The following is a 24,223-nucleotide window of genomic DNA, read 5'->3' as shown; positions in this document are numbered from 1 at the left end:
CCGAACCCGGTATAGGGCTGAAAGGATTTGGGTACCAAAATTTGGAGATATGAGAGAAATGGTACTTAGAGAAGCTCATAAAACCAGATACTCAATACATCCTGGAACGGGGAAGATGTACAAGGATCTCAAGAAACATTTTTGGTGGCCGGGTATGAAAGCCGATGTTGCTAAATACGTAGGAGAATGTTTGACGTGTTCTAAGGTCAAAGCTGAGCATCAGAAACCATCAGGTCTACTTCAACAACCCGAAATCCCGGAATGGAAATGGGAAAACATTACCATGGATTTCATCACTAAATTGCCAAGGACTGCAAGTGGTTTTGATACTATTTGGGTAATAGTTGATCGTCTCACCAAATCAGCACACTTCCTACCAATAAGAGAAGATGACAAGATGGAGAAGTTAGCACGACTGTATTTGAAGGAAGTCATCTCCAGACATGGAATACCAATCTCTATTATCTCTGATAGGGATGGCAGATTTATTTCAAGATTCTGGCAGACATTACAGCAAGCATTAGGAACTCGTCTAGACATGAGTACTGCCTATCATCCACAAACTGATGGGCAGAGCGAAAGGACGATACAAACGCTTGAAGACATGCTACGAGCATGTGTTATTGATTTCGGAAACAGTTGGGATCGACATCTACCGTTAGCAGAATTTTCCTACAACAACAGCTACCATTCAAGCATTGAGATGGCGCCGTTTGAAGCACTTTATGGTAGAAAGTGCAGGTCTCCGATTTGTTGGAGTGAGGTGGGGGATAGATAGATTACGGGTCCGGAGATTATACAAGAAACTACCGAGAAGATCATCCAAATTCAACAACGGTTGAAAACCGCCCAAAGTCGACAAAAGAGCTACGCTGACATTAAAAGAAAAGATATAGAATTTGAAATTGGAGAGATGGTCATGCTTAAAGTTTTACCTTGGAAAGGCGTTGTTCGATTTGGTAAACGAGGGAAATTAAATCCAAGGTATATTGGACCATTCAAGATTATTGATCGTGTCGGACCAGTAGCTTACCGACTTGAGTTACCTCAACAACTCGCGGCTGTACATAACACTTTCCATGTCTCGAAGTTGAAGAAATGTTTTGCTAAAGAAGATCTCACTATTCCGTTAGATGAAATCCAAATCAACGAAAAACTCCAATTCATCGAAGAACCCGTCGAAATAATGGATCGTGAGGTTAAAAGACTTAAGCAAAACAAGATACCAATTGTTAAGGTTCGATGGAATTCTCGTAGAGGACCCGAGTTCACCTGGGAGCGTGAAGATCACATGAAGAAGAAATACCCGCATCTATTTCCAGAAGATTCGTCAACACCTTCAACAGCTTAAAATTTCGGGACGAAATTTATTTAACGGGTAGGTACTGTAGTGACCCGAACTTTTCCATGTTTATATATATTAATTGAGATTGATGTTTACATGATTAAATGTTTCCAACATGTTAAGCAATCAAACTTGTTAAGACTTGATTAATTGAAATAGGTTTCATATAGACAATTGACCACCCAAGTTGACCGGTGATTCACGAACGTTAAAACTTGTAAAAAAACTATATGATGACATATATATGGTTAATATATAGTTAACATGATATTATGATAAGTAAACATATCATTAATTATATTAACAATGAACTACATATGTAAAAACAAGACTACTAACTTAATGATTTTGAAACGAGACATATATGTAACGTTTATCGTTGTAACGACATTTAATGTATATATATCATATTAAGAGATATTCGTACATCATAATATCATGATAATATAATAATTTAAAATCTCTTTTGATATTATAAACATTGAGTTAACAACATTTAACAAGATCGTTAACCTAAAGGTTTCAAAACAACACTTACATGTAACGACTAACGATGACTTAACGACTCAGTTAAAATGTATATACATGTAGTGTTTTAATATGTATTTATACACTTTTGAAAGACTTCAATACACTTATCAAAATACTTCTACTTAACAAAAATGCTTACAATTACATTCTCGTTCAGTTTCATCAACAATTCTACTCGTATGCACCCATATTCGTACTCGTACAATACACAGCTTTTAGATGTATGTACTATTGGTATATACACTCCAATGATCAGCTCTTAGCAGCCCATGTGAGTCACCTAACACATGTGGGAACCATCATTTGGCAACTAGCATGAAATATCTCATAAGATTACAAAAATATGAGTAATCATTCATGACTTATTTACATGAAAACAAAATTACATATCCTTTATATCTAATCCATACACCAACGACCAAAAACACCTACAAACACTTTCATTCTTCAATTTTCTTCATCTAATTGAACTCTCTCAAGTTCTATCTTCAAGTTCTAAGTGTTCTTCATAAATTCCAAAAGTTCTAGTTTCATAAAATCAAGAATACTTTCAAGTTTGCTAGCTCACTTCCAATCTTGTAAGGTGATCATCCAACCTCAAGAAATCTTTGTTTCTTACAGTAGGTTATCATTCTAATACAAGGTAATAATCATATTCAAACTTTGGTTCAATTTCTATAACTATAACAATCTTATTTCAAGTGATGATCTTACTTGAACTTGTTTTCGTGTCATGATTTTGCTTCAAGAACTTTGAGCCATCCAAGGATCCATTGAAGCTAGATCCATTTTTCTCTTTTCCAGTAGGTTCATCCAAGGAACTTAAGGTAGTAATGATGTTCATAACATCATTCGATTCATACATATAAAGCTATCTTATTCGAAGGTTTAAACTTGTAATCACTAGAACATAGTTTAGTTAATTCTAAACTTGTTCGCAAACAAAAGTTAATCCTTCTAACTTGACTTTTAAAATCAACTAAACACATGTTCTATATCTATATGATATGCTAACTTAATGATTTAAAACCTGGAAACACGAAAAACACCGTAAAACCGGATTTACGCCGTCGTAGTAACACCGCGGGCTGTTTTGGGTTAGTTAATTAAAAACTATGATAAACTTTGATTTAAAAGTTGTTATTCTGAGAAAATGATTTTTATTATGAACATGAAACTATATCCAAAAATTATGGTTAAACTCAAAGTGGAAGTATGTTTTCTAAAATGGTCATCTAGACGTCGTTCTTTCGACTGAAATGACTACCTTTACAAAAACGACTTGTAACTTATTTTTCCGACTAGAAACCTATACTTTTTTTGTTTAGATTCATAAAATAGAGTTCAATATGAAACCATAGCAATTTGATTCACTCAAAACGGATTTAAAATGAAGAAGTTATGGGTAAAACAAGATTGGATAATTTTTCTCATTTTAGCTACGTGAAAATTGGTAACAAATCTATTCCAACCATAACTTAATCAACTTGTATTATATATTATGTAATCTTGAGATACCATAGACACGTATACAATGTTTCGACCTATCATGTCGACACATCTATATATATTTCGGAACAACCATAGACACTCTATATGTGAATGTTGGAGTTAGCTATACAGGGTTGAGGTTGATTCCAAAATATATATAGTTTGAGTTGTGATCAATACTGAGATACGTATACACTGGGTCGTGGATTGATTCAAGATAATATTTATCGATTTATTTCTGTACATCTAACTGTGGACAACTAGTTGTAGGTTACTAACGAGGACAGCTGACTTAATAAACTTAAAACATCAAAATATATTAAAAGTGTTGTAAATATATTTTGAACATACTTTGATATATATGTATATATTGTTATAGGTTCGTGAATCAACCAGTGGCCAAGTCTTACTTCCCGACGAAGTAAAAATCTGTGAAAGTGAGTTATAGTCCCACTTTTAAAATCTAATATTTTTGGGATGAGAATACATGCAGGTTTTATAAATGATTTACAAAATAGACACAAGTATGTGAAACTACATTCTATGGTTGAATTATCGAAATCGAATATGCCCCTTTTTATTAAGTCTGGTAATCTAAGAATTAGGGAACAGACACCCTAATTGACGCGAATCCTAAAGATAGATCTATTGGGCCTAACAAACCCCATCCAAAGTACCGGATGCTTTAGTACTTCGAAATTTATATCATATCCGAAGGGTGTCCCGGAATGATGGGGATATTCTTATATATGCATCTTGTTAATGTCGGTTACCAGGTGTTCACCATATGAATGATTTTTATCTCTATGTATGGGATGTGTATTGAAATATGAAATCTTGTGGTCTATTATTATGATTTGATATATATAGGTTAAACCTATAACTCACCAACATTTTTGTTGACGTTTTAAGCATGTTTATTCTCAGGTGATTATTAAGAGCTTCCGCTGTCGCATACTTAAATAAGGACGAGATTTGGAGTCCATGCTTGTATGATATTGTGTAAAAACTGCATTCAAGAAACTTATTTTGTTGTAACATATTTGTATTGTAAACCATTATGTAATGGTCGTGTGTAAACAGGATATTTTAGATTATCATTATTTGATAATCTACGTAAAGCTTTTTAAACCTTTATTTATGAAATAAAGGTTATGGTTTGTTTTAAAAATGAATGCAGTCTTTGAAAAACGTCTCATATAGAGGTTAAAACCTCGCAACGAAATCAATTAATAAGGAACGTTTTTAATCAATAAGAACGGGACATTTCAGTATTGAGGTTGATCATGGTTGCGGAGCTCGACAAGATGAGAAAGAAACAACAAAAACAAAACAAAAAATATATAAACGCAGAGATGGTGGTGATGTTGATCGATGGTCGTGGCTTTCGTGAAGGGTGTCCGGTGGTAATGGTGCATGCTTTTGAGGGTGACGGATGGGAGGTTGAAAAAGAAATAATATGGTTACGGTGGTGGTAGTAATTGGATGAAGGTGGTAAAGGAAGTTCATGGTGATTTTGTTAGTTATTTTGATCATGAAAACAAATGGGTTTTGTTTTGAAGTTAAGAGTAGAAAAGGAAGAGAAGATTATTGTTGCAATTGGTGGAACCCTTTTGATGTGTGTTGTACAGAACAAGTTGGTGTTGTGATTATCTCATTTGTTAGTTCATATGACATGGGTATATATATTATATAGTATATAATATCACATAATATAATAGGTTAGAAATGGAAAGCAACCTCACCAATCAAGCATAGTAATTTAAAGATTTAATCAAGCACAGTTTAGCAGTCGGTGGATTATTCTACTGACAGTTTTCACGGACTATGTATCGTGCGAAATCAGAGGCGGATAAAAGTGTTCAGAAAAATCCCATATATTTAAAATAACTTTATTTATTTATTTTGGTCATTATGGTCTAAAATTCGATCCTTAATTTGTTAAATAAAAATTACATCAACTGTCCCTCTCATTTCTGGGTAAAATATAAAAAGTGTTAAAACTTAATAAATAGTTCCTAAATACATTTTTAATAAGCCTAAAATTTATAGAACTCATTTTCGTATCACCGTTTATTTTAAAATTACATAAGTTTGAATTTATTTTGCTTATTAACAATCGGAACATCAAACGAGTATTACAATCATTAAATATTTATTTTTAATATACTTTATATATATGTATTTATTTTAGTAATAATATTATATTATATTTTTATTTTACATAGTTAACTAAAACATATAGTATTTTAAATTTAGACTTCAAATACATATACATATATATATATATATATATATATATATATATATATATATATATATATATATATATATATATATATATATATATATATATATATATATATATATATTGAAATATATATTTATCTATTTACAAATATTTGTTCGTGAATCATCGAGAACAGTCGAAGGTCAATTGAATATATGAAATTGTACAAAAATTTTGAGATTCAATTAAATAGACTTTGCTTATCATATCAAAATCATAAAAGATTTAAGTTTAAATTTGGTCGGAAATTTCCGGATCTTCACAAAAATCAAGTTTATTTAAAGGGCATTCTCCATCCATTTCAACACACACTCAATTTATAATTCATTTTTATATTTTCAAGTTTTAGGTTAGTTTTTAGTAGTAGCTAGCTTAGCTTTTATTTTTCGGAGGATATCCCGGCGAGTCGCTTCGATCTCGGGCAGATTTCTTCGGCCTTTTCAGGTTTTTATCCGAAACACTTGTCTTTTGTATTAAACATGTATTCTTATCTTTTATGTTTAATAATGCGTTTCGATATTACCATTATAGCTTAAGTAATCTGTATGTTGCCATGATAGAAGTTTGGGTTAGCGTAATTATGTCAAATTAGTACGGTTATTGTTATTATGCTGAACTAGGAAGTCTGATAGATTTGTATGCTAGCATCTTAAGGATTGACCAACCTAGGTTGTGATCAGAACTTGTCCACCTATATGAACTTAGCTACTTCATAGGATTAAGACCCCTGGTTATACTATATCTGAAGATTCTATGAACTCGGTATGGCCGGAGTTCCCGAGAGGCATTTAATGCGCTTTTAGGACACGGAACCTTGGAATCGAGACATGAATGACCTAGTATGCCTATTGACTATTCTAAAGAGACCTCTTAGGAGCTGTTAAGATCTAGCCAGCACCCTGACTGTATGATCCAAACCTATTGCATGTTCTTGTTTGATTGTTGCCCTAGGATTAAGTCATACCAACTGTCTAGGTACCTGTTAGGTTTCCACCTACTTTACTTTAAGTATATCAAGTTTAATGTTGTATAACGTTTGTCTTGGTTTGATCTCATTAGTATGATGAAATGGTTGTTAGTTTCATTTAAGGTTTTGTCAACTTAACGCGACGAACTCCTTCCGTTTGTGATCAGTGTTCAATCAACATGGCACGTTGTTATTCAGTTAACCAAACTGATAATGAGGGTTAGGATTAGAACTCAACTCACTAATAAATCTAGTGCTTTACTAAGGGTAACCTCCGAGGTATTGTCACGTTTCAATTATACAACCACGTGACATACTTTTCACTATTCAACGAGAACTCTGAGAGTTTAGAGATAAGTAGGTATGTGTCATTGGCTCATCCAACCAAATCTACACCATTTTAATCATAAGATTTAATATCAACGTAATTACCTTTCCCTAACCCAAACTGATATCTTGGTCAACATTTCCCCGATCTGCATACTCCAGACATCCTCCCACTTTATTTACTTTTCTGCAATTAGGATTTTAGCTTAAACCAACTACTATCTTTTATCTAGGTAATTTAAATAAAAGAAAATTATCCACTTGATCTTCAATTCGTTAAACCATTCAAAAGCACGACCCTAGGTTAACTTACACATTCTACATTACAAAGGTAAAAGTAAATTTAGGCCCTGCAAAATATAAATTAAACGACAACTTCTCTGTGCTATACGAAATTTGACGCCCTGCGACCTAACGACACCGCACGAACAAAACCGTCTGTTTTGGCTATATCATAGGAGGTTCAACTTTTTGGCGCAGCTGCCGGGGATCAAATATTTTGATTGAAAAATATTTTAAGCAGACAAAAGTATTGTTTGGTGTTGTCTAAGAAAGACATTTATACACGGACCTGGTTATTGGAATTTCCGAACAGTCTCCAATTATATTGGAACCAAAAGGATCCTGCCTCTCCGTAGTCGGCCTGGCCACCTAGATACCTAGTAATCTGTAAGAAATCCTATCAAATGGAATATCGATAAGGTTAACGACCGAATTTCAAGAATAATTGTTTTTATTAAATTATCGATCCTTTTAGTCAATTAATATTTTCTAAAAGTTACTTTTAAGTCTTTTTATATAGAAAATCATAAAAATGGAACAAAAAAACACCCTTGCTTCTATGCAAAAATTATGCTTAGAAAAAAGAGGAGGACCAATCACCTTAGGAACCGGAGGAACTCCTAAAATCAGTTCACATATGATCAAGCTGGTCAATATGATATGTAAATTTCAAGGATTATCGACTGACGATCCAAACTTTCACTTAAACAAATTTATCAGTCTAGTTGACTCTTTTAAGAAGGAAGAAAACGAGAAAAACCTTTTAAAACTTCACATTTTCCAATATTCTCTGTCTTCACACGCTTTAACATGGTTTAATGGTCTTAACCCGAATTCAATACACTCATGGGAAGAATTAGCCACTAAGTTTTTGAAAAAATTTTATCCACCTTCCATGCAAACCTGTTTAAGAAATGACATCACCAACTTTTCTCAAAAAGAAAACGAGTCATTGTGTCTAGCCTGGAATAGAGTAAAAGTGATGCTTAAAAGATGTCCGAATCATTCATTAAGTCGGGCAGACATAATCTGCACGCTTTATAATGATTTAACCAAGGATGATAAGTCTCTCCTAGACATGGCCTCGCAAGGCAATTTCATGTCCCGAACAGCAGACGAAGCATGTGATCTTTTGGATACAATAGCTACACAGCAGGAGGATTGGAACAAAGAAGCTGCTGAGAAGGATGACATCTTCACTCATATGGTACAAATACTGAAAACCAGGTTACAAGATCTCACCCTCACTCTTCAAAGTTTATCAATTCCTAAAAGTAACGATGCTACTAGAACCAATCTAAAGTATCCTTACCCTAGATGGGCATATAAACAACAAAATAGCTCGGACATTAATATACTCCTCCCACTACACTAATCTGCTACCCTCTCTAAAGCAACTTTAGTTGAATTTATGAAAGAGCAATACACGATAAACCTTCAAGTCATAGAATGCCAGAACAAATTTGATACCTTAATAAAGACTTTTGAAGAGTTAATAATCAAATTTCAGCTTACACTTAAACGTTTAACCGTTAAAGTTGAATTAGAGAGTAGTGAGTTTGATGCCCTAGTAGTAACTAGAGGTGGGAAGGAAACAACTGTTAACATACCCATACAAGATTTTTTTTGATAAAGAACCTGTGTCAATTGACCCAGTTGTCAATCCACCGGAACCTATCTCTCCTAAGGCCCCGGAAATCATTCTGCGCGCCCGCATACCTTTCCCAGGTAGGCTTAGGAAGGAAAAACAAGAAGCGCAATTCACTAAGTATTGGGATATTATTAAGAATTTACATTTGAATGTGCGACTAGTAGATGCTTTAGTTGAAATGCCAAACTGTGCTAAATTTTTCAAAGAACTGCTTTCGAACAAAGAGAGATTAAGAGAGATAGTTAGCTTACCCTTAAGTGAAGAATGCTCATTAGTGTTACAACATGGTATTCCCCCTAAGTTAGGAGATACAGGAAGATTTACGGTACCTTACTACCTGCAAGATGTCCAGATTAGCGATGCTTTAGTAGAATTAGGAGCCAGTGTAAACCTAATGCCCTATTCATTCTTCTAAAAGCTAGGATTAAAAGACTTGCGACCAACCAGAATGACTATCTAACTCGCGGACAGATCAGTTAAGATTCCTCGAGGGATAGCTGAGGATGTCCTAGTCAGAGTGGATAAGTTCGCATTCCCCATCGATTTCGTCATTATGGATATTGAGGAAGACACGAAGGTCCCCCTCATACTTGGCAGACCATTCCTAAATACTTCCAAGGCCATAATCGATGTTCTCGACAAATCATTGAAGTTAAGAGTTGGAAGTGAAGAAGTCACATTTAATGTCGACCGACTCATGAGCCACCCCCGCGAAGAAGATATCAATCTCACTGATTCTTTTTAAGAACTCGTCAATGAATATCTAGAGGATACCATGGCTATATGCAGTCAAGATCAAATTTCTAAGGATCTGTTCTTTACACCTCCTGAAGGAAATCTCGACACCCGTTGACTTTTTCATGATAATCTCGAGCATTATGATTATGATACACTACGACTTGACCTAAATTGTTAGACAGATATATATATATATATATATATATATATATATATATATATATATATATATATATATATATATATATATATATATATATATATATATATATATATTCAGCTATATATCCTGGTCAACATAAATCTGCCCTCTCTGAAAGTAACTTATTCGGAAAAACTATCCAAATAGCACCACTAGGTCAAGGTATTCACCTACCTCTGTTAAGGAGAAGACCGAATGAAGAAACAGATTTCATTATGGTATTTCGGGAACCCCAGTTAAAAGAAGACTGTGCGGAGAGTCCTGAACCCATCTTCGAAACTAAAGAAGATGTTTCTGAAGAAGAAGCTTTAAAAAGGATAATTTCCAGAACCAAAGAACAGATAGCATCAGTGACCGCTATTAAGGAGGAAGAATCAGAATTCCAAGAGAGGTATGACTCATTAGACAAAGCAAAAATAGCTAGAATGAAGCCATCTATCAAGGAACCTCCGGAATTAGATTTGAAAAAGTTACCCGAACATCTGGAGTATGCATTCTTAGAAGGAGAATCGCAATTCCCTGTAATCATCTAAAAAGACCTCACGCCACATGAGAAGGCGAAATTGATTCAAGTTGTGAAATCACATAAGAAATCAATTGCTTGGAAGATTTTCGACATAAAAGGAATCAGTCCCAACTATTGCACCCACAAGATCTTCATGGAAGATGATTTCAAACCATCAGTTCAGAAGCAAAGAAGGGTCAATCCTATGATTCAAGAAGTTGTCAAGAAAGAAGTAATCAAACTTCTGGATGCCGGTCTGATCTATCCCGTTTCCGATTTAACATGGGTCAGTCATGTTCAAGTCGTACCCAAGAAAGGAGGAATGACTGTAATCCAAAATGAGAATAATGAACTTATTCCAACACACGAGGTCACCGGTTGGAGGATTTGCATAGATTATCGTAAACTTAACGATGAACGTCTATCAGGAAATGAATTCTATTGTTTCCTTGACGGTTTTTCCAGCTAATTTCAAATTCCTCTCGATCCAAACGACCAAGAAAAGACAACCTTCACATGTCCTTATGGAACATTCACCTATCGACGCATGCCCTTTAGGTTATGCAATGCACCAGCTACATTTCAGCAATGCATGGTAGCAATATTTCACGACATGATTGAGCGTTGTATGGAAGTATTCATGGATGACTTTTCAGTTTTTGGTAGTACCTTTGATTCGTGCCTTTCTAACCTTGACAAGATGCTCACCCGGTGTGAAGATTCGAATTTAGTTCTGAATTGGGAAAAATGTCACTTCATGGTTAAAGAAGGTATAGTTTTAGGACATAAGATTTCAAAAGTATGAATAGAAGTTGATAAGGCTAAGATTGAGACCATTACTAAACTTCCAGAACCTACCACTGTAAAAGCGGTAAGGAGTTTCCTTGGACAAACTGGTTTTTACCGACGTTTCATTAAAGTATTTTAAAGGTCACTCGACCTCTCACTCATCTCTTCGGAAAGGAAGTTGTGTTTGTCTTCGACAAAGAATGCAGAAAAGCATTCAACTATCTGAAGGAACAGCTCACGCATGCGCCCATCGTGATCGCTCCCGATTAGAGTTTACCATTCGAAATCATTTGTGATGTAAGTGACTTCGCAGTTGGATCTGTACTAGGACAACAGATAGATAAGCACTTTCATCCAATCTATTACGCCAGCAAAACCTTGATCGGAGCTCAAGAGAATTATATCACCACGAAAAAGGAGCTGCTAACTGTAGTTTTCGCCTTCGATAAATTCCGTTCCTATCTCATCTTGTCCAAAACTACGGTTTACACAGATCACTTAGCCGTTAAATATCTATTCACTAAGCAAGACGCTAAACCGAGACTCCTACGATGGATCTTACTCCTACAAGAATTCGATATTGAGATCAAAGATAAGAAAGGAGCAGAGAACATCGTAGCAGACCATCTCAGTCGTTTGGAGAACTCAGCGATGGAACAACTTGCTGAACAAGATATCAGAGACAAAATTCCGGAAGAACAGCTTAAGAGCTTAGGAGAAGCTAACATAGGATTGCAATTTACTGATACCCCTTGGTATGCTAACATAGCCAACTACCTAGTTGCTAGAGTAGTACAAAAGGGAATGAGCACATCCCAAGAAGGAAGTTCTTCAGGGATGCCAAGTACTACTGTGACGACCCGGAAATTTCCGACAAAATTTAAACTTAATCTTAATATGGTTTGACACGATAAGCAAGGTCTGCAATGTTGAGTCTCAAAAATTTTTGAACTGTTTTCATATATGCGATTATCCTTCGACGATTCACGAATAATTAATTGTGTGTACTTATATATATATATATATATATATATATATATATATATATATATATATATATATATATATATATATATATATATATATATATATATATAATTATTCACAATATAATTTGAAATATTATACTATTTAGTTATTAGAATTAATTTTGTAAAATAAAATAATATAAGATATAATAAAACATGTTATAAAAAAATTATATATATATATAAAGTAGTGCAAATATGATTATACGTAAAAATTTATTCTATGAACATATTAATTATTAAATATATATATTTAATAGCAAAAAAGAACTATTATTGAATTGAAATATATAATGTATGCTTAATTTGTAGAAATAAGCCACGGTTATGTGTGTAATCTTGTATGTTAGGATTTGGACTCTATAAGGTTATCCTTCTTCGTTCATGTGGAAAACAGAATATATAGTGGGTGGAAGAGTGGGGCTATTTTAGTCAAACAATGTATGTAATGTGATTAGTGTGAATATGCTCAAAATTAAATTATGCACAGGAGGTTCCATCTTAATTATTACTTGCTAATAATTGGTGTTATGTAGAAATATATGACATATCGATTGTAGTTATGGTTTAATATACAAACTTCCAATTATTCATTCTTTCTTTTTCTCTTTTTACTAATCCAAGATCACAAACCCATATTCCACCATCTTTAGTCTTTATCTCAGCTACAATGTCTTTGTTTTGTGTCATTAGAAAGAAAAACATGAACCTACATTTTCTTTTATGTTTGTTGTTATCTTAAAAGTGAGGATAGAAAGTCTTCACATTTAGACCCGCATTTATAATCTTTACAAATACCATCACATGAGCATTATGGAGACCCCCGAAGTCTTTAGAATAGCTCGACTATTTCATTATTATATACTTGATATTATTCCAGTATGTTATCAACACCCTTGAATACAAATTATTGAATTTTTTTTTTATGTTAAGTGTCTGTACCTACTATGTTATTCGGTCTATGCTACAAGAACTAAAAACCAAAACTCATCATCATACATCACCACACATTTCCTTTACTACTTTATCTTTTTGTCACTTCCTATCTATCTGTATCTAAATTTATCTATCTATATTATAAGTATATACATATTCATATCCATTGTACATAAGAGAACCCACCTCCCTTATTATATTTCTACTTCTGTACACCGAATAAAGACACCAATTAATCACCCTCCAACACTTACTATTTGATGTTTTAGCAGAGTAGTATATAAAATAGCTTATATTTTTACAGGAAATACTATTAAATACGATACAATTTTACACAAGATATTTATTTATTTATAGAATGGATATACTTAAACCTTGCTACAACACTTATAGGCAGTGTACCTAATCGTACAGTAGTGTAGTTTTTAGTAAGTCTGGTTCGTTCCACAGGGAAATCTTTAAACAAAGCTTAACGCTATGTTAGTTTACTTTTATAAAAATACAAATATATATATATAAGTAATATTATTATTATAAAAGGGGGGGTTTTTACCGTTTAAAGACCGGTTTGTCGATTTTAAAACTTTAGTCACAGTTAAAACCAAATGTAAAATATTAAAAATAAATACAAGACTTAAATTAAAGCGTAAAGTAAATAACGATAATGAAATTGCGAATAATAAAAGTGCGATAAAATAAACTTGCGATAATTAAAAAGTACGATAATTAAAAGTGCAATTAAATAAAATAACAATAAAAATGCGATAATTAGAAGTGCAATTAAATATAAAATAAAGGAAATTAAATATGAAATAAAAGAATTATGCTTATTTAAACTTCCGTAATCATGATGTTTGACGTGTTGATTTTAGTTTTATGCCCATGGGTTAATTGTCCTTTGTCCTGGATTATTTAATATGTCCGTCTGGTTTTTGTCCATAACAGTCCATCAGTCATAAATATAAAGTGCGAGTATCCTCGTCAAATTATCCTTATACCCGAAGTTAAATATTCCTACTAATTGGGGACTTAAACTGTAACAAGATTTTAATACTTTGTTTAATAATTACACCAGGATGTCGACTGAGTGTAACCCAAGGTTTTAATATTTTGTTATCAATGATACCAAGTGTCCTTGTACATAATTTCACCCATGTTTTAATTATTCTATTGACTATTAATCCATTCCCGTGTCCGATTAAATGAACGATTATTCGTACATATAAATACCCCGCCCATCATGTCCGATCGAGTGTATATGGTAATTTATAGGGACGCCCAATTGTAAATCTTTATATTAACATTAACAAACTATCATTTAGTTAAACAAATATAAAGCCCATTAATAGCCCATAGTCTAATTTCCACAAGTGTCGTTCTTTTGTCCAAACCCCAATTATGGTACAAAGCCCAATTACCCAATTTTAGTAATTAGCCCAACATCATGATTACTTCGGATTAAATAAGCATAATAATAACTTAGCTACGAGACATTAAATTAAAAAGGTTGAACATAACTTACAATGATTAAAAATAGCGTAGCGTTACACGGACAGAATTTTGACTTACACCCTTACAACATTTGCTAACATACCCTTATTATTAGGATTTAAAATTAAAATTAAAATTAAAATATAAATTATATATATAATTACGTATATATTGAGAGAGAGATAGATTAAGAGTGTGAAAAATGTTCAGAATTCGGTTGGCTTTATAGGGACTTTCAGAATTTGGGCCTCCGCGACTCGCGGCCCTTTTGGCCTTCAAACTCCGCGAGTCGCGGAGTTTGTAAATACAGCTCACACAAGTTTGGCTCTTTGTTTACCGACGGTTTTATAAATAAATATAATATATTAAATAATTATAAGAATTATTTAAATATTATATTATATTTATGTGCATAGTTGACTTGTAATTTTTAGTCCGTTGCGTCGAGCGTTGAGAGTTGACTCTGGTCCCGGTTTCGGATTTTCGAACGTCCTTGCGTACAATTTAATATCTTGTACTTTGCGTTTTGAATCTTGTACTCTTGTAATTTCGAGACGTTTCTTATCAATAATTGGATCCTCTTTGATTGTATTTTGTACTTTTGAGCTTTTTGGTCGTTTGCGTCTTCAATTCGTCGAATCTGTCTTTTGTCTTCACCTTTTATTATTTAAACGAATATCACTTGTAAATAGAACAATTGCAACTAAAAGCTTGTCTTTCTTGAGGAATAATGCTATGAAATATATGTTCGTTTTTAGCATTATCAAATATTCTCACACTTGAGCGTTGCTTGTCCTCAAGCAATATCGTCTTGAAATACTAGAATCACTTCTTTATTCTTCACACTGTGTACATCAGTGATTTCTATACGGTGGTATAAACAATGGTAGTAACGATATGGTTTACAGTCCCACATGACTATAAAAATTTAGATCCATTAAGGAAATTGGATCTTTATGAAAACATTTGATCTTTTGAAAATTAAATCTAGTTTTTACCCTAGATAAGTTTTCCGGAATAACCCTTCACCGGTGTTTGCAAAATATTTTTGTGGGTTTGGTGGGTTTCAGATTTGAAAATTTTAGCTCAAAACTTGCGGTTTTGTGTCACCCACTTGCTAACCTTGTATTTGGAAAGCAACACATCCAGTTTACTTGTCCCGTATATTACCTTTCGGTAAACTACCGTCCGGTTGTAAAGGAAAGCGTTGAACAAGCAACTGTTAAGGCAATGTCCCCTGACATGCTTTTAATTATGGTCTATAATGTGTCGGACGCAATTACTATCCTTGGTAGGAGCAATAGTAAAGCTCACCCTTATAATTTTTCGGTCTTGGCACAAGGTCCTGTCTTTGACCATGCTATGCAACCACCGTTTTTACGGTTGACAACCGATTTGGTTCAGGTGATCTAATGAATTCCAGGTGAATTCCTAGGATTTTACGTTCAATGGTAATGAACGCATTGAAAATAGGGTTTTCAGAAAACAAATCGGTTTGTAATTTTGATCAAAATATTTTCTCGTTCAAGCTCGAGTTTAGATATCATTGAATTCCATGAGTTTGTAATTCTCAATCTTTAAGGTCAATCTCAAGGATTGAGTAATATCAGGCTTAAAAACTGATTTTAATCTTTTAAGGAGATTATCCTTTCTGGGGATCTGATTCATTAGTCTTATCCAGCTAATTTGCATGGTGCCCCCCCATTTTACGAGATAAATCCTTCTCATGGTTAGGATAAATCTGACCACTTGGCGACCCTGTTTAATGCTGAGGTCCGTGGATTTCCTGCTGATTTTAGTGATGACTTTTCTAGATTTTTCGTCAACCTACAGCTGGTCTGGACGACAACTTCCTGACTTAAATCAAGAAGCGCGTTTCTTTTTCGGAAGACTTTACTTCCTTTTAATGATGGAATTGATTCATCATGTAGATCCATCTTTCTTACAGTAAATCAGGTAAAACTTTTTAGTTTAGTCCAAAGCAAAAGTATTTTCAGTTATTTGTACAAAAATATGTGATATATGTTTTGAATAACTTGGAGAATTTTCCCACACTTGGCTTTTATTTTCCTTTTTATCGTCCTCTATTCCATTTTAAATGAATTTTAACATTTTGGTTTGTTTCTCAATTTATGTCCTTTCCGAGGTAACAATAATTTTGGTGTTAAAACCTAGTTTTATCGTTCATAAATATGTATAAACATGATTTTGAGTTCATTTAATTGAAAATTTTTAAAAATTTTACTAGAATTGGGTAGTCAGTATATAAGACTAGGGCTGTTCTTTATTATCAGAGAGCACTAGATTCTAATACAACTACTGCTTTACTAGTATTTTTAATGGTAACCTAGTGTTTAAGATAAAAATTTAAAAATCCTAAAGAATTTAACCCCTTCCCACACTTAAGATCTTGCAATGCCCTCATTTGCAAGAAATCAGTAACAATTTAAATTATTGAGGGTGATTTGTGTGAAAATGATTAAATTTTACCAAAGTTTCCCAATATATTGGCGTTTGTTTGCTGAATGATAAATGGTGCATGAAATGTCCCGTTCTTATTGATTAAAAACGTTCCATATTAATTGATTTCGTTGCGAGGTTTTGACCTCTATATGAGACGTTTTTCAAAGACTGCATTCATTTTTAAAACAAACCATAACCTTTATTTCATAAATAAAGGTTTAAAAAGCTTTACGTAGATTATCAAATAATGATAATCTAAAATATCCTGTTTACACACGACCATTACATAATGGTTTACAATACAAATATGTTACATCGAAATCAGTTTCTTGAATGCAGTTTTTACACAATATCATACAAACATGGACTCCAAATCTTGTCCTTATTTTAGTATGCAACAGCGGAAGCTCTTAGTATTCACCTGAGAATAAACATGCTTTAAACGTCAACAAAAATGTTGGTGAGTTATAGGTTTAACCTATATATATCAAATCGTAACAATAGACCACAAGATTTCATATTTCAATACACATCCCATACATAGAGATAAAAATCATTTATATGGTGAACACCTGGTAACCAACAATAACAAGATGCATATATAAGAATATCCCCATCATTCCGGGACACCCTTCGGATATGATATAAATTTCGAAGTACTAAAGCATCCGGTACTTTGGATGGGGTTTGTTAGGCCCAATAGATCTATCTTTAGGATTCGCGTCAATTAGGATGTCTGTTCCCTAATTCTTAGATTACCAGACTTAATAAAAAGGGGCATATTCGATTTCGATAATTCAACCATAGAATGTAGTTTCACGTACTTGTGTCTATTTTGTAAATCATTTATAAAACCTGCATGTATTCTCATCCCAAAAATATTAGATTTTAAAAGTGGGACTATAACTCACTTTCACAGATTTTTACTTCGTCGGGAAGTAAGACTTGGCCACTGGTTGATTCACGAACCTATAACAATATATACATATATATCAAAGTTTGTTCAAAATATATTTACAACACTTTTAATATATTTTGATGTTTTAAGTTTATTAAGTCAGCTGTCCTCGTTAGTAACCTACAACTAGTTGTCCACAGTTAGATGTACAGAAATAAATCGATAAATATTATCTTGAATCAATCCACGACCCAGTGTATACGTATCTCAGTATTGATCACAACTCAAACTATATATATTTTGGAATCAACCTCAACCCTGTATAGCTAACTGCAACATTCACATATAGAGTGTCTATGGTTGTTCCGAAATATATATAGATGTGTCGACATGATAGGTCGAAACATTGTATACGTGTCTATGGTATCTCAAGATTACATAATATACAATACAAGTTGATTAAGTTATGGTTGGAATAGATTTGTTACCAATTTTCACGTAGCTAAAATGAGAAAAATTATCCAATCTTGTTTTACCCATAACTTCTTCATTTTAAATCCGTTTTGAGTGAATCAAATTGCTATGGTTTCATATTGAACTCTATTTTATGAATCTAAACAGAAAAAGTATAGGTTTATAGTCGAAAAAATAAGTTACAAGTCATTTTTGTAAAGGTAGTCATTTCAGTCGAAAGAACGACGTCTAGATGACTATTTTAGAAAACATACTTCCACTTTGAGTTTAACCATAATTTTTGGATATAGTTTTATGTTCATAATAAAAATCATTTTCTCAGAATAACAACTTTTAAATCAAAGTTTATCATAGTTTTTAATTAACTAACCCAAAACAGCCCGCGGTGTTACTACGACGGCGTAAATCCAGTTTTACGGTGTTTTTCGTGTTTCCAGGTTTTAAATCATTAAGTTAGCATATCATATAGATATAGAACATGTGTTTAGTTGATTTTAAAAGTCAAGTTAGAAGGATTAACTTTTGTTTGCGAACAAGTTTAGAATTAACTAAACTATGTTCTAGTGATTACAAGTTTAAACCTTCGAATAAGATAGCTTTATATGTATGAATCGAATGATGTTATGAACATCATTACTACCTTAATTTCCTTGGATAAACCTACTGGAAAAGAGAAAAATGGATCTAGCTTCAATGGATCCTTGGATGGCTCAAAGTTCTTGAAGCAGAATCATGACACGAAAACAAGTTCAAGTAAGATCATCACTTGAAATAAGATTGTTATAGTTATAGAAATTGAACCAAAGTTTGAATATGATTATTACCTTGTATTAGAATGATAACCTACTGTAAGAAACAAAGATTTCTTGAGGTTGGATGATCACCTTACAAGATTGGAAGTGAGCTAGCAAACTTGAAAGTATTCTTGATTTTATGAAACTAGAACTTTTGGAATTTATGAAGAACACTTAGAACTTGAAGATAGAACTTGAGTGAGATCAATTAGATGAAGAAAATTGAAGAATGAAAGTGTTTGTAGGTGTTTTTGGTCGTTGGTGTATGGATTTAGATATAAAGGATATGTAATTTTGTTTTCATGTAAATAAGTCATGAATGATTACTCATATTTTTGTAATTTTATGAGATATTTCATGCTAGTTGCCAAATGATGGTTCCCACATGTGTTAGGTGACTCACATGGGCTGCTAAGAGCTGATCATTGGAGTGTATATACCAATAGTACATACATCTAAAAGCTGTGTATTGTACGAGTACGAATACGGGTGCATACGAGTAGAATTGTTGATGAAACTGAACGAGGATGTAATTGTAAGCATTTTTGTTAAGTAGAAGTATTTTGATAAGTGTATTGAAGTCTTTCAAAAGTGTATAAATACATATTAAAACACTACATGTATATACATTTTAACTGAGTCGTTAAGTCATCGTTAGTCGTTACATGTAAATGTTGTTTTGAAACCTTTAGGTTAACGATCTTGTTAAATGTTGTTAACCCAATGTTTATAATATCAAAAGAGATTTTAAATTATTATATTATCATAATATTATGATGTACGAATATCTCTTAATATGATATATATACATTAAATGTCGTTACAACGATAATCGTTACATATATGTCTCGCTTCAAAATCATTAAGTTAGTAGTCTTGTTTTTACATATGTAGTTCATTGTTAATATACTTAATGATATGTTTACTTATCATAATATAATGTTAACTATATATATAACCATATATATGTCATCATATAGTTTTTACAAGTTTTAACGTTCGTGAATCACCGGTCAACTTGGGTGGTCAATTGTCTATATGAAACCTATTTCAATTAATCAAGTCTTAACAAGTTTGATTGCTTAACATGTTGGAAACATTTAATCATGTAAATATCAATCTCAATTAATATATATAAACATGGAAAAGTTCGGGGCACTACAGTACCTACCCGTTAAATAAATTTCGTCCCGAAATTTTAAGCTGTTGAAGGTGTTGACGAATCTTCTGGAAATAGATGAGGGTATTTCTTCTTCATCTGATCTTCACGCTCCCAGGTGAACTCGGGTCCTCTACGAGCATTCCATCGAACCTTAACAATTGGTATCTTGTTTTGCTTAAGTCTTTTAACCTCACGATCCATTATTTCGACGGGTTCTTCGATGAATTGAAGTTTTTCGTTGATTTGGATTTCATCTAACGGAATAGTGAGATCTTCTTTAGCAAAACATTTCTTCAAATTCGAGACGTGGAAAGTGTTATGTACAGCTGCGAGTTGTTGAGGTAACTCAAGTCGGTAAGCTACTGGTCCAACACGATCAATAATCTTGAATGGTCCAATATACCTTGGATTTAATTTCCCTCGTTTACCGAATCGAACAACGCCTTTCCAAGGTGCAACTTTAAGCATGACCATCTCTCCAATTTCAAATTCTATATCTTTTCTTTTAATGTCAGCGTAGCTCTTTTGTCGACTTTGGGCGGTTTTCAACCGTTGTTGAATTTGGATGATCTTCTCGGTAGTTTCTTGTATAATCTCTGGACCCGTAATCTGTCTATCCCCCACTTCACTCCAACAAATCGGAGACCTGCACTTTCTACCATAAAGTGCTTCAAACGGCGCCATCTCAATGCTTGAAAGGTAGCTGTTGTTGTAGGAAAATTCTGCTAATGGTAGATGTCGATCCCAACTGTTTCCAAAATCAATAACACATGCTCGTAGCATGTCTTCAAGTGTTTGTATCGTCCTTTCACTCTGCCCATCAATTTGTGGATGATAGGCAGTACTCATGTCTAGACGAGTTCCTAATGCTTGCTGTAATGTCTGCCAGAATCTTGAAATAAATCTGCCATCCCTATCAGAGATAATAGAGATTGGTATTCCATGTCTGGAGACGACTTCCTTCAAATACAGTCGTGCTAACTTCTCCATCTTGTCATCTTCTCTTATTGGCAGGAAGTGTGCTGATTTGGTGAGACGATCAACTATTACCCAAATAGTATCAAAACCACTTGCAGTCCTTGGCAATTTAGTGATGAAATCCATGGTAATGTTTTCCCATTTCCATTCCGGGATTTCGGGTTGTTGAAGTAGACCTGATGGTTTCTGATGCTCAGCTTTGACCTTAGAACACGTCAAACATTCTCCTACGTATTTAGCAACATCGGCTTTCATACCCAGCCACCAAAAATGTTTCTTGAGATCCTTGTACATCTTCCCCGTTCCAGGATTATTGAGTATCTGGTTTTATGAGCTTCTCTAAGTACCATTTCTCTCATATCTCCAAATTTTGGTACCCAAATCCTTTCAGCCCTATACCGGGTTCCGTCTTCCCGAATATTAAGATGCTTCTCCGATCCTTTGGGTATTTCATCCTTTAAATTTCCCTCTTTTAAAACTCCTTGTTGCGCCTCCCTTATTTGAGTAGTAAGGTTATTATGAATCATTATATTCATAGATTTTACTCGAATGGGTTCTCTGTCCTTCCTGCTCAAGGCATCGGCTACCACATTTTCCTTCCCCGGGTGGTAACGAATCTCAAAGTCGTAATCATTCAACAATTCAATCCACCTACGCTGCCTCATATTCAGTTGTTTCTGATTAAATATGTGTTGAAGACTTTTGTGGTCAGTATATATAATACTTTTGACCCCATATAAGTAGTGCCTCCAAGTCTTTAATGCAAAAACAACCGCGCCTAATTCCAAATCATGCGTCGTATAATTTTGCTCGTGAATCTTCAATTGTCTAGATGCATAAGCAATCACCTTCGTTCATTGCATTAATACACAACCGAGACCTTGCTTTGATGCGTCACAATAAATCACAAAATCATCATTCCCTTCAGGCAATGACAATATAGGTGCCGTAGTTAGCTTTTTCTTCAATAACTGAAACGCTTTCTCTTGTTCATCCTTCCATTCAAATTTCTTCCCTTTATGCGTTAATGCAGTCAAGGGTTTTGCTATTCTGGAAAAGTCTTGGATGAACCTTCTGTAGTAACCAGCTAGTCCTAAAAACTGGCGTATGTGTTTCGGAGTTTTCGGGGTTTCCCACTTTTCAACAGTTTCTATCTTTGCCGAATCCACCTTAATACCTTCTTTGTTCACTATGTGACCGAGGAATTGAACTTCTTCCAACCAAAATGCACACTTTGAAAACTTAGCGTACAATTCTTCCTTCCTCAATACTTCTAACACCTTTCTCAAATGTTCACCGTGTTCTTGGTCATTCTTTGAGTAAATAAGTATGTCATCAATGAAAACAATGACAAACTTGTCAAGGTATGGTCCACACACTCGGTTCATAAGGTCCATGAACACAGCTGGTGCATTAGTTAAACCAAACGGCATGACCATAAACTCGTAATGACCGTAACGTGTTCTGAAAGCAGTCTTTGGAATATCATCTTCTTTCACCCGCATTTGATGATACCCGGAACGTAAGTCAATCTTTGAATAAACAGATGAGCCTTGTAGTTGATCAAATAAGTCATCGATTCTCGGTAGTGGGTAGCGGTTCTTGATGGTAAGTTTGTTCAACTCTCGGTAGTCGATACACGACCTGAATGTACCATCTTTCTTCTTGACAAACAAAACAGGAGCTCCCCACGGTGATGTGCTTGGTCGAATGAAACCACGCTCTAAAAGTTCTTGTAATTGGCTTTGTAGTTCTTTCATCTCGCTGGGTGCGAGTCTGTAAGGAGCACGAGCTATTGGTGCAGCTCCTGGTACAAGATCTATTTGAAATTCAACGGATCGATGTGGGGGTAATCCCGGTAATTCTTTCGGAAATACATCGGGAAATTCTTTTGCAATGGGAACATCATTGATGCTCTTTTCTTCAGTTTGTACTTTCTCGACGTGTGCTAGAACAGCATAGCAACCTTTTCTTATTAGTTTTTGTGCCTTCAAATTACTAATAAGATGTAGCTTCGTGTTGCCCTTTTCTCCGTACACCATTAAGGGTTTTCCTTTTTCTCGTATAATGCGAATTGCATTTTTGTAACAAACGATCTCTGCTTTCACTTCTTTCAACCAGCCCATACCGATTATCACATCAAAACTCCCTAACTCTACTGGTATCAAATCAATCTTAAATGTTTCGCTAACCAGTTTAATTTCTCGATTCCGACATATATTATCTGCTGAAATTAATTTACCATTTGCTAATTCGAGTAAAAATTTACTATCCAAAGGCGTCAATGGACAACTTAATTTAGCACAAAAATCTCTACTCATATAGCTTCTATCCGCACCCGAATAAAATAAAACGTAAGCAGATTTATTGTCAATAAGAAACGTACCCGTAACAAGCTCCGGGTCTTCCTGTGCCTCTGCCGCATTAATATTGAAAACTCTTCCGCGGCCTTGTCCATTCGTGTTCTCCTGGTTCGGGCAATTTCTAATAATGTGGCCCGGTTTTCCACATTTATAACAAACTACATTGGCATAACTTGCTCCGACACTACTTGCTCCGCCATTACTCGTTCCGGCACCATTTGTTCCTTTCGTTCTGTTAACCCCTGGTCCGTAGACATCACACTTCGCCGCGCTATGACCATTTCTTTTACACTTGTTGCAAAATTTAGTGCAGAACCCCGAGTGATACTTTTCACACCTTTGGCATAGCTGCTTCTGATTGTTGTTGTTGTTGCGGTTAATATTGTTGTTGGGATGATTGTTGTAGCTGTTGTTGTTGTTGTTGTTGTTGTTGTTGGGCCGTTTGTTGTAGTTGCGATTGATGTTGCGATTGTTGGGATAATTGTTGCGATTATTGTTGTAATTACTGTTGTTGTTGT

This window comes from Rutidosis leptorrhynchoides, chromosome 11, assembly GCF_046630445.1.
Source record: "Rutidosis leptorrhynchoides isolate AG116_Rl617_1_P2 chromosome 11, CSIRO_AGI_Rlap_v1, whole genome shotgun sequence".
Taxonomy (NCBI): Eukaryota; Viridiplantae; Streptophyta; class Magnoliopsida; order Asterales; family Asteraceae; genus Rutidosis; species Rutidosis leptorrhynchoides.
This window is presented reverse-complemented; position numbering follows the sequence as displayed.